Source organism: Peromyscus maniculatus, chromosome 9, assembly GCF_049852395.1.
Source record: "Peromyscus maniculatus bairdii isolate BWxNUB_F1_BW_parent chromosome 9, HU_Pman_BW_mat_3.1, whole genome shotgun sequence".
In the NCBI taxonomy this organism is placed as follows: domain Eukaryota; kingdom Metazoa; phylum Chordata; class Mammalia; order Rodentia; family Cricetidae; genus Peromyscus; species Peromyscus maniculatus.
The window spans coordinates 86,806,689-86,818,370 of NC_134860.1; positions in this window are offsets into that span (position 1 = coordinate 86,806,689).

Sequence of the window (11,682 nt, forward strand, 5' to 3'; positions counted from 1 at the left end):
TACACCTTTCATTGATAGTATGTGACACTGTGTTACTTCCAAGGATGGAGTACATTTTTACTTCTCATAAAAGCATAAAAATTAATACTGTTTTCTAGAGCTTTTCTCTGCAGGAAAAATAATATGTTATATTCCCAATTTGTTCTTTCCCATTTAATCTCATGTTATGCTTTCTGATTTCCTTCTTTCTTCTCCTTCAGTGGGTTGTCATCCTGATAATTTCCCCCCCAAAAAAAAATCTTACACAACTTCAATGAATTCATCATATGGATTCCTAGGTCAAAATTTTAGAACATTTTTGTCCATAACAGGAAAATCAACTGATGCTTTTTCTTTCCTCTCACCTTCATATGATACAAGGTACATAACACCTTCTGAGACTATGAATCCTCACATAAAAGGAGAGAGATTTCAGTTCAGTTGCATGTTGATTTAATTTTGCACTGATTCTAAAGTGTGTGGTATATTCCACAATAATGTATAACTGTCTAGGTCTGGTGCATGACTGAGAAAAATGGCAACAGCCTTGATTTGGGAGTCTCTGGGACATCTTGGAGAACAACTCATAGACATAGAACCTCCAACTAGCATTTTGATTTTTTGCAAACTTTTTGACAAGCTTTATGGCTCACATGCTTCTGAAGGGGAATTACTACTGTTGTCATACTAAATGGACAAATAGTACAACCTTGTTATAAATACATATGTCTATATTCTCGGGGTTAAGCACAGCTCTCAGCCTTGTCAAGATAAGCTTCCTTTTTAAGTAGGTGAAACTCCTAAATGGTCAAATTCCAAAGAATAATTGATGATTCAGTATTAATTCCTAAATGACACACCTAAATTACCTTCTTCTGGGCCCAAGGACATCACAGATGAGGGACCGGAAAGACTGGTGGAGAATGGGCAGCCATGCTCTCTATGAACTGCTGCATTCTGAATTTGACACGGATGATATTATCATTAACAATGACGATAATGCACAGAAACTGAATGAAGAACAGAAACACAAGGTTAGTGGGCTGATAGGAAGCAGGGTTCAGCAGGAGTGTGAGAGTTACAAGCGAGATCAGTAGCATGAATCTGTTCACAGTACAGTGCACACATTTCAATTTGTCAGAAATTAAATTTAAAATCTTTAAAAGAATGAACCAGTAAATTAATAAAAAGTGAGTAAAAAAATGAAACAACTTCTCAATCTCAACAAATCTTGTTTCCTAGAAAGAACTGAATGGAAGAAGAAAGGAAGGTTCTGTTAAGAATTAATCAACTATCACATCTTAGTTTCAGTTACTGAATTGACTATACTCCTGCTAGTTGGTGATTGTGTTAGGAAACTGTTTTATGAAGCCAGAAAAGAAAGGAGACCTGTGCTTTTTTTTTTTTTTTTTTTTTTTTTTGTCAGCTTAGCAATTGCACCCATCTTTTAATATTTTAATTACTGCCTTTGCCCTGTGGTCCAGCAGTCAGCACATCTCAGCTCAGACTGTGGCCTGGTGGTATTTCCTTTTCTGCCAGCACTGGTTCAGCTGTGGTCACCAAATGTAAGTTTAACTAAGTCTTAATCCTTCTATTTACCAATAAAGAATTGGGAGTCAGATGTTCGGGTGAAAATCTGCTAAATTAGAGAAGCTAAGAGCAAACATCTAACCTTCCTTTTTGGCTGCAGACCAATCAAAAGATGCATCTCTCCCTTGTCTCAAACACAAAAGAGCAAATTTCTGTTTCTTCCCACTCTTTCCTGTGCATCTCTTTATCCATGTTCCTCACTCCTCCTCCTTCCTCCCTATGGCTAAATTCCTGTCAACTAGTCACCTGCTCTGACCCCTGATCCAAGGTTACTTTTACTAACATAGTCTCAGAGTTGTACAGTGAAATAATAATTCTGCAACATTATTCACTAAATTAAAAGGAAAGGTTTTAACTCTAAAACAGTAAAACTATATACGATAAGAACAGTTAATATTCACCATGCCAGTCCATTTATATTTGGCAAATTTGAAGAAAATATTCAATTACCTACACTATCTTGGTGAGTCCAAATATTTAGACCTGAATCACTTTTTATCATTCCTTGTCCTTCTAGAACTTAAAAAAAAATTCTTAGGGAAAAAAAAAAAAACTTAAGTTTTTTATCTCTTAACCTTTATAGACTTTACATTTCTTTTGTAAGCTTTTTTTTTTTGAATTTGGTAACAAAGAAAATAGTAAAACTACAACTATCTAGTCTTCAACCACCATCAGAGACACAAGAAGGATAAAATAGTATTTGAGTAAAACAGGAAGTGCAGAGCAAGCAACTTCCAAAACTATAGATAGCTGGCTGCCTGGATAGTCACCCAAGATGCTGTGGATATCATTCTGTATAAATAAAACACTGATTGGTCAGTGGCCAGGCAAGAAGTATAGGTGGGACAAGGAGAGAAGTGAATTCTGGGAAGTGGAAGGCTAAGGGAGGAGACACTACCAGCCGCCGCCATGACAAGCAGTATGTGAAGATGCCGGTAAGCCACAGGCCATGTGGCAAGGCATAGATTAATAGAAATGGGTTAATTTAAGATATAAGAACAGTTACAAGAAGCCTGCCATGGCCATACAGTTTGTAAGCAGTATAAGTCTCTGTGTTTACTTGGTTGGGTCTGAGTGGCTGTGGGACTGGCAAGAGACAGAGATTTGTCCTGATTGTGGGCCAGGCAGGAAAACTCTAGCTACACCAAGGTTCCTCTGGAATGTTGGGGCATCCATCTTTGCCCTACAGGCCTAGAATATTTGACAAACTTTTCTGTGAAGCAGGAATTTTGAAGGACTGGCCTACCTTGTCATGACAAAATTTGCAGCTGACTTCCTTCCTGTCCTGCTTGTAGAATTTGGGCAGCATACTATCAGCATTCAAGGCAAGGGTAGTTACTTGCCCAGTGGTTGGCTTTGAAACATTGAAAGCAAACCCCATTGGAACATTTTTCAATGTCCATTGTCCTTTTTTGAAGTAAATTTGTACTGCCAGAAGCAAATGATTCTCACTGCCATGAAAAGCCTTATGTTATTAAAACATCTTAAATACCATATCTATAGATGTGAAAAGTGTTTGAAAACCACATAATATCTAAAATAAATAAGGCTAACTAGAGCTTATTTTTGTCTATATCTGAACCCTTACTACAAGTTTGATCTTTATTTTAGTTAACCTACATAGTTTGTAATAATAGCTTTCATGGACTAGATCGTTACAATCCAATTTTAAATGAGTTGCACAAGTACAATAGCTTAAACAAGAGTAGAAACATATATATATGGCATGTTGTAACAAAATAACCTTTAATTTTTAGTAATAAACAAAGATGCATAATAATGTAAAATATTTAAGATGTAGTTGCTTTTTAGCCTAAAAGTAGATTCAATAATCTACTCATTTATTTTAACATTTCTATAACTCCCCTCCTTTTTTTCACTATATAGGAGAGAAAATAAGATAGAAGAAAGATAAGAAAGAAAGAAAGAAAGAAAGAGAGAGAGAGAGAGAGAGAGAGAGGGAGGGAGGGAGGGAGGGAGGGAGGGAGGAAGGAAGAAAAAGAAAGAAAAAATCCCTTAATCTAACCTCCTTTGTTTAATTTCCTCACCTGACCATGACCTAGAACTACTTGCAAGTAACCCTCTTAAACAATGACAAACATTCTTAACTACTGAATGGCCAAAATCTACCCACTTCTACCTCTCAGGAATGTAAGAGTCATATTTTGATAATTAGTTCTTATTGTCTTCAGGCAAATACATCTTTAGGGAACCCTGAGAAATTTGATATAATGGTCAAGTCTTAGGAGAGCTAGCTTTATCTTTTTTTTTATCCAGTCTTAGGAGAGCTAGCTTTATCATTATTTATCCAGTTTCTGTGTGACGGGAAAGTGCAAATTTTATCTAAAATTCTGGCTGGAGTAGTCTATGATGGTGGACCATATTAACTCACTGTGTTGATGTTGTCCAGAGCAGTTTTTAGTCTGAAGCTGATCATTGGATGGATTTTCTAAGCTTAATGGCATTATCAAAGTTCAGGTAGAATTGTTGTTACAGGGCCCCATCATCTTTTTAGAGATTTCAATGGTTGCTTTTAGCAATGATCATGGTTAATTGAAAAAAGCTTAAACGTTTTAAATGCCATATGCAACAGATCTCCAAAAGGTTATAGGACTATAATATATTAAGTACATCCTGGGTACACAAGCTTAATTCCTAATTACCTACTTCAGACGTAAACCTGAAAACATGTACAAGAAGCTAGATGAAGCTTATTTTTAGAATTAGTAGTCTATATGAACACTAATATCATGACATAAAATGATCATATTTGGTGATCATATTTATACCTCAAGAAAAGTTTTAAAGAGTTAAAATAGAATTGAAAGATTACAACATTAGTGACAATAGACTAGTTCCTTAATTTTGGTTTGCTTCTTCCCATACCAGGTGGCTGTAATTGAGTATGTAACAAAGTTAATTCTGAGTCATCTGAAATAAGTAAAATTGTTTCAACAACTCTTTCTGTATATTGTTAGTAACTATTTTAAGAGGTTCTAGAAAATCTAATACCATAAGAATAGACTATAATTCTGACTTTTGAACTGAATCATAAGGGTTTAGAGCCACCTTACTTAATTTTTCTGACATATAACTTGACTTTCCTGATTAATTTGCAGATATATAGAACGTAGGGGATCTAGAAGTTGGTGTTCATCTAACTATGTGAGGGAGAACCAATATTAGTTCTTTTTATAAACTGGAGTCTCTGTTTTTTGGAATATTTGTTGCTAATTTATCCCAAGAATTTACTACAAACTCTTTGCCAATAGTCATTTTCTGTCCATAATGAGGCAATTTCAGCATTGGTAAAATGATTCTACAATTTAAGCTCAGTATATTCCTGCTAACTCACTAAGTCTCGTTTTTTCCTTTCAGAATCAAGTCAGAAACATTTCCTAAATCAGTCCTTAGTTTTACTCTGTTAGTTAAAAGTATCCATTGTAAGATATCTTCTTTCTGTATAAGAATTCCTATGGGAGAATGCATAGAAGGTAATAAAACCAGAATACAATCAAGCTCTGGATTCAAGCAATCCACATGTGCATCAAGCAATTTCTTTTCTACCAGAGCCATTTCCCTCTCAGCCTCAGGTGATCATTTTCTTGGACTATTTAAGTTCTTATCACCTTGTAAGGTTTGAAATAAATTACTTAGCTCTTGAGTTGTTAATCAGATTATGGGCCATAGGCAGATATTAGCTCCCAGCAATATTTTAAAATTGTAATTGGTCTCTCCTGATTTATACTTTCTGTGGTTGAATTTTCTATAAGTCTATCTTATATTCAAAATAATTAATAGACTCTCTTCTTTGATTATTTTCAGGAGCAATTTGTAATCCCCAACAAGACAAATTTCTCCTTACTTCACTGAAATTTTTTTTCCTAAGGTATCTGCATCTGAATCACTTAGTAAGATATCATCCACATAATGGTAAATTACAGATTGAGGAAACTTTGTGAATTATTTCCAATGGTGGGTGTACAAATACTGACACAAGGTGGGGCTGGTTAACATTCCTTGTGGAAGAACTTTCTAATGGTACCTTTTATCAGGTTGAGAATTATTATTAGTGGGCACTGTGAATGCAAAGTTTTCTCTAACCTTTTCTTGTCAAGGTATAGTAAAAGATCAGTCTTTTAAACCAGTCACTATAGTAGATCATCTCTTTGGTAATAAAGAAATCAAAGGAATTCCAGGCTGCAAAGAACACATTGACTGAATCACCTTATCAACAGCTATCAGATCTATTACCATTCTCCACTTCCCAGATTTATTTTAATGCTAAATATAGGGGAATTTTAAGTATTGGTTGATTCATCAATATGTTGAATATTTAGCTGCTCCTGTCATAGCTGTTCCAATGCCTGTACTTTTTCTGATGTCAAAGGCTTTTGTGCAACCAATACATGTTTTTCAGTTAACCATTTTAAAAGTAAGGCTATTGGTATCTTTGAAAGAAGATCAGCTATTGGGCCCTGGTTATGTACAACCTGAATGATCTGCGATGCTTCTCAATACTACCTTTTATTATTTTCTCAGAAGTATTGTTTATTTTATGATTTGTTTCTAAGATTTAAGGAATGCTGATCTGTGTTTTCCATTGCTGCAACACATTATGTCCCCATAAATTCATTGCTATGGCAGTCACATATGGTTTTAATTTTCATATCTGTTCTTATGGTCCTATATACTTAACCTACCTTGTATTTTGTTTTACCTGAGATAAAGTTCCTTCACTAGAAGTTGAATATTTAACTACTGATAAGGCTAATCTCAATGCCAAGATTTTGGTGAAAGTATTGTTACATCCACGCCTATGTTCAATAAACCTATAATTTCAGTGCCATTTATTTGTATTTTTAATTTTGATCTCTGATCACCCACAGTAGATTGCCAAAATACTAGAACTTTGATCTCTCCTGAAATTTTTGTTGTATCTGTTGAAGCTGCTCCGTCCTTGATCACATTCAGAGAGGTGTAGTTTTAAACAGTATGTATGAAGTTTTTAATTACTCTGTGGATGTGTTTTTCTTATTTTGGCCCCATATGATTGATCTTAATTTGATATTGGTGCCTGCTAGAGACCCACTATGATTTTTGCCAATGGCACAGGGTTAGTTTTCCTGTTTCTTGTTGATCTGAATTTATTAGTCCAATACCAGCCTTTGCCAAAACCTTTTGCATACTCCAGAAAGGGGCCTTCTGTTTGGATTATCTCTTGCAACAAAAATTATTTCTAGGAATATCTTGCCTACAATCCCATTTCAAATGACCTTGTTTACAGCAATTATAATATCTGACATTTTTAGTTTTCATAAAATTTCTAGAAACTTTTCTTATCAAATCATTAGATCGAATATCAGCTGTATTTCTAATTTATTCAACTATTTGTGCTAATCTTGCCTTAAAAGGCCTAATCACCATTTTGCATTCTGAATTAGCAGTTTCAGTTTCAAAATCCACAGATTCAATTAATATTTGTCTGACTTTCAGATCTGATACTCTTTTATTTATAGTTGCAATCAATCTTTGCAGAAAACCAGTGAAGGCTTCCTTTTTGCCTTGTATGATTTTAGCAAATGTTTCAGACCATTTTCCTGATTTTTCAACCTTGTACCAAGCATTCAAAGCTGCAAAACAACAAAAGGCCAAGATGAGATCATCAAATTCAAACTGTCTTTGCAATTCAGCATATTGACCTTCAACCAGGAATTTGTCTTGGGAAGGATCAATCCTATTTTTTTTTATGGCCTTAGCTTCCTCTCTCTATCATATTCTCCATTGTAAGTGAGGATCAGCTTCCAATATTGCTGTGACTAAATCTTTATAGTCTTGGGGGATAATTTTATCCTGAGTTGTATAGGAATTTAACATCTCCTTCACACAGGGTGAATGCATACCACATGAAATGACCACTTCCTTTAATCTCCACAAATCTAATATTTTATAGGATTCCAGTTAACTTCTGCTTAAACTTATGGGTGCCTATCACCTGCTGATTGTTCTTGTATAGTAACTGGATGAAATAAAGTTGTTTTTTTAACAACCTAGGTCTTCCCTCTTCATTTTTATCATGAACTGGTGTGGTATGTTCCTGTCTAAATTCCTCTTTTTTTTTTAGTATTTCTTTCTTATTTTCATTAGTAGTTCTTTGTAAGGCTTGTGTTTTACCAATAGTAAGTTATTCTAAATCTTTTATCTTATCAATCAAATTTTCATATTTGGCAGTTATAGAACCACTTTTTAAGGATAAAATATGTATTTCCAAGCTGATAGTAATTATAATCAGCATTATATCAATCTCAGTTAAGCTGGTTATCTCTGCAATTATTTTTTTCCATTTTCAAGCCATCCATTGTAACACTACACAAAGTCCTATCTCTTCATTGTAATATATTCCATTCTTAATGTGCAAAATATTTTCTTTTTATCCTAAATATTACTTAACTTTCCCCTTAAGAATATCCCAAGTGTCTCACCAAATCTTCTGGCTTCTTAATTTGTCACCAGCATCCTCACCCTCTGGAGTCTCTACGAGGTATCCCTGTAAGCAGTATCAGCAGCTGGAGCAAAGCCTTGAGAGACTGGTAGCCATCTTAGCAGTGCAGCCTTGCATGGCTTCTAGGTTGTTGAGCCCCACATTGAATCACCAAATGTTGGCTTACAGGCTGCACCTGAATCTGTAAATATTTTAACTACTGTTTGCACCATTCTGCTTGCAATCAGCCCTGTGAAGCTGAGACAGTAGCCTAGAGGGATTTCTGGTCCTGCTGTTACAGGCTCAGCTATGGCCACAAATATAGTTGTGGTTTTTTTTTTTTAATTTAATTGCAAAATTCTTTTTTTTCACTTTTCTTTATTAAGAAATGTTCTACTCACTCCACATACCATTCACAGATACCTCCTACTCCTTCCTTCCCACTCCCCAGCCCTCTTTCCCAAGGCACCCTGTGCCTCCACATCCCCCAAATCAAGGTCTCCCATGGGGAGTCAGCAGAGCCCAGCATACCTTGGACCGGAGGCAGGTCCAAGCTCCATCCCACTGCACCAAGGCTGTGCAAGGCATCAAATCCCAGGCACTGGATTCCCAGAAGCCTGACCATAGACCAGGGACAGATCTCGGTCCCCCTGCCTGGGTGCTCCCCCCCCCCAAAAAAAAAAAAACAGTTCGAGCCAAACAACCATATTCCATATCCAGAGGGCCTAGTCCAGTCCAATGGGGACTCCACAGCCACGAAACCACAGTTCATGGGCTTCGACTAGTGTGGCTGATCTTCTCTGCATGTCCTCCCATCATGATCTCAAGATCCCTTGCCTGTAGAATCCCTCCTCTCGCTCATCAATTGGATTCCTGGAGCTCAGCCTGGTGCCTGGCCATGGATCTCCGCATCTGCCTCCATCAGTCACTGGACAAAGGCTCTATGATGACAGCTAGGTTATTTGCTAGACTGGTCACCAGAGTAGACCAGTCCAGGCACCCTCTGGACCACTACCAGCAGACCAAAGTGTGGTCATCCTTATGGATTTCTGAGATGTTCCCCAGCACCCTGCCTCTTCCTATTCCTGTGATATCCTCATCTATCATGGTATCTCACCTGCCCTCCCATTCTGTCCCTGTTCCAGTTTGACCCTCCCATTTCCCTATGTTCTCTTCCCCTACTCCTTGCCCTCTGCCACCCCAGCCCACCCCCAGTCCACCCATGTAGACCTCATCCACTTCTTCTTCACAGGGTCATCCATGTGTCCATCCTAGGGTCTTTCCCTGTTAGCTAGCCTCTCTGTGATTGTGGGTTACAGTCTGGCCATCCCTTTCCTTACATCTAGTATCCACTTATGAGTGAGTACATACTATGTCTGTCTTTCTGAGTCTGGGTTACCTCACTCAAGATGATATTTTCTAGTTCCATCCATTTGCCTACAAATTTCATATTGTTTTTTACTGCTGAGTAGTACTCCATTGTGTATATGTGCCACATTTTCTTTATCCATTCTTCAGTTGAGGGGCATCTAAATTGTTTCCAGGTTCTGGCTATTACAAATAATGCTGATATGAACATAGTTGAGCATGTGTCCTTGTGGTAAGATTGACATTCCTTGGGTATATGCCCAAGAGTGGTATAACTGGGTCTTGAGGAAGGCTTATTCCCATTTTCTGAGAAACCACCATACTGATATCCAGAGTGGTTGTACAACTTTGCATTCCCACCACATCCTCTCCAACATAAGCTGTCTTCAGTGTTTTTGATCTTAGCCATTCTGACAGTGTAAGATGGCATCTCAGAGTTGTTTTGATTTTCATTTCCCTGATGACTAAGGATGTTGAGCAATTCCTTAAATGCCTTTCAGCCATTTGATATTCTTTTGTTGAGAATTCTTTGTTAAGCTCTGTAGCCCATTTTTTAATTGGATTGTTCAGTATTTTGAAATCTAGCTTTTTGAGTTCTTTATATATTTTGGAGATCAGTCCTCTGTCAGATATGGGGTTGGTGAAGATTTTTTTCCCATTCTGTAGGCTGTTGTTTTGTCTTATTAACTATGTCCTTTGCTCTACAAAAGCTTCTCAGTTTCAGGAGGTCCCATTTATTAATTGTCGCTCTCAGTGTCTGTGCTACTGGTGTTATATTCAGGAAGTGGTCTCCTGTGCCAATTCATTCCAGACTACTTCCTACTTTCTCTTCTATCAAGTTCAGTGTAACTGGATTTATGATGAGGTCTTTGATCCACTTGGACTTGAGTTTTGTGCATGTCGACTGATATGGGCAGGCTTCTGGAACCTGGTACCTGTGGTATGACACACATGCACATAAATAAAAACTAAATCTTAAAATAAAATATATTTAAATAGTCACTAGAGAGAAAAACAGGTTACAGTAACACTTTTTTAAAAGGTTATATTGGTAGTTATTGTGAGCTATTGAAAAGAATATATTAAACAAAAGTTGATAGGTGCTTTTTTTTGTTTTTGTTTTGTTTTTGACCTTCAGAGAACATGTTACCCATAATAAGTACCAGGTATATTTTCTCAGAACTAACTCTTATTTCTTTAATGAGAATTTTCTATATTCAATTTATATAGGAAAATACATGCCTCATTCATAAAAGGGTCATTTCTATCTATTTATCTCTTCTGGCTAACAGTGTTTGTGTTGCTGCTGTTGTTTTTGTTTGTTTTCTATCTATGTGGATTATGGTTGTCACTCTTTGATAACAAAACTTGTACTGAACTTCAATTACTAGAATGTATGAGTAATTTATTGTAGTTAAATTTAGTTCATGAGATTATTTTCCTTTTTATTTATTTTTTTATTTTATAATTTGATTTAATTTTACATATCAGCCATGGATTCCCCTGTCCTCCCCCCTCACACACCCCCAGGCCTCCCCCTAGCCCACCCCCCATCCCCATCTCCTCCAAGGCAAGGACTTCCCTGGGGATTTAGCTCAACCTGGTAGATTCATTCCAGGCAGGTCTAGTCCCCTCCTCCCAGGCTGAGCAAAGTGTTCCTGCATAGGCCCAAGAAAACAGGACCCTAAGAAAGACACAGGGATCGCCCAATGACAGAGACATGGATGAGATCTACATGAGCAAACTGGACATGGTGGGGGGTAATGAAGGGCAAAGGTTGAGGGAAAGAGAGCTTAGGAGAGTGGGAGATCCTAGCTGGATCAAGAACAGAAAGGGAGAAGAAGGAAAACGACACCATATTTCCTTTTTATAATGCTATTCTTTCTTTGGATCCCCTAGCTGGATTAGTATTTTTATGAATCTCTCACATACATTTTCTTTTTCTTCTTCTTTTTTTTAATCATGTCATCCTGCATTCCTGGTTGTGTTCTTATTAGCTAGTAAATATGCTTACTTTTAATTTAGATAATTACAGATTGGAAGTATGCAGAGGCATATTTTACTTGAAATTGTAACCTAATAGGTTCATATCTTTGTGAATGAAATCCAAAATTAGCACCGAAGACAAACAAACAAAAAACAAAAATCTGGAGATAAAATTATTATCTGAAGTAGGAAGAAGGAATAGGGATTTTCCAGAGTAAACACTCCTTAAAATCAAGCATTGAGATTTTATCCCTGGAGTCTACATATATGCATATTAA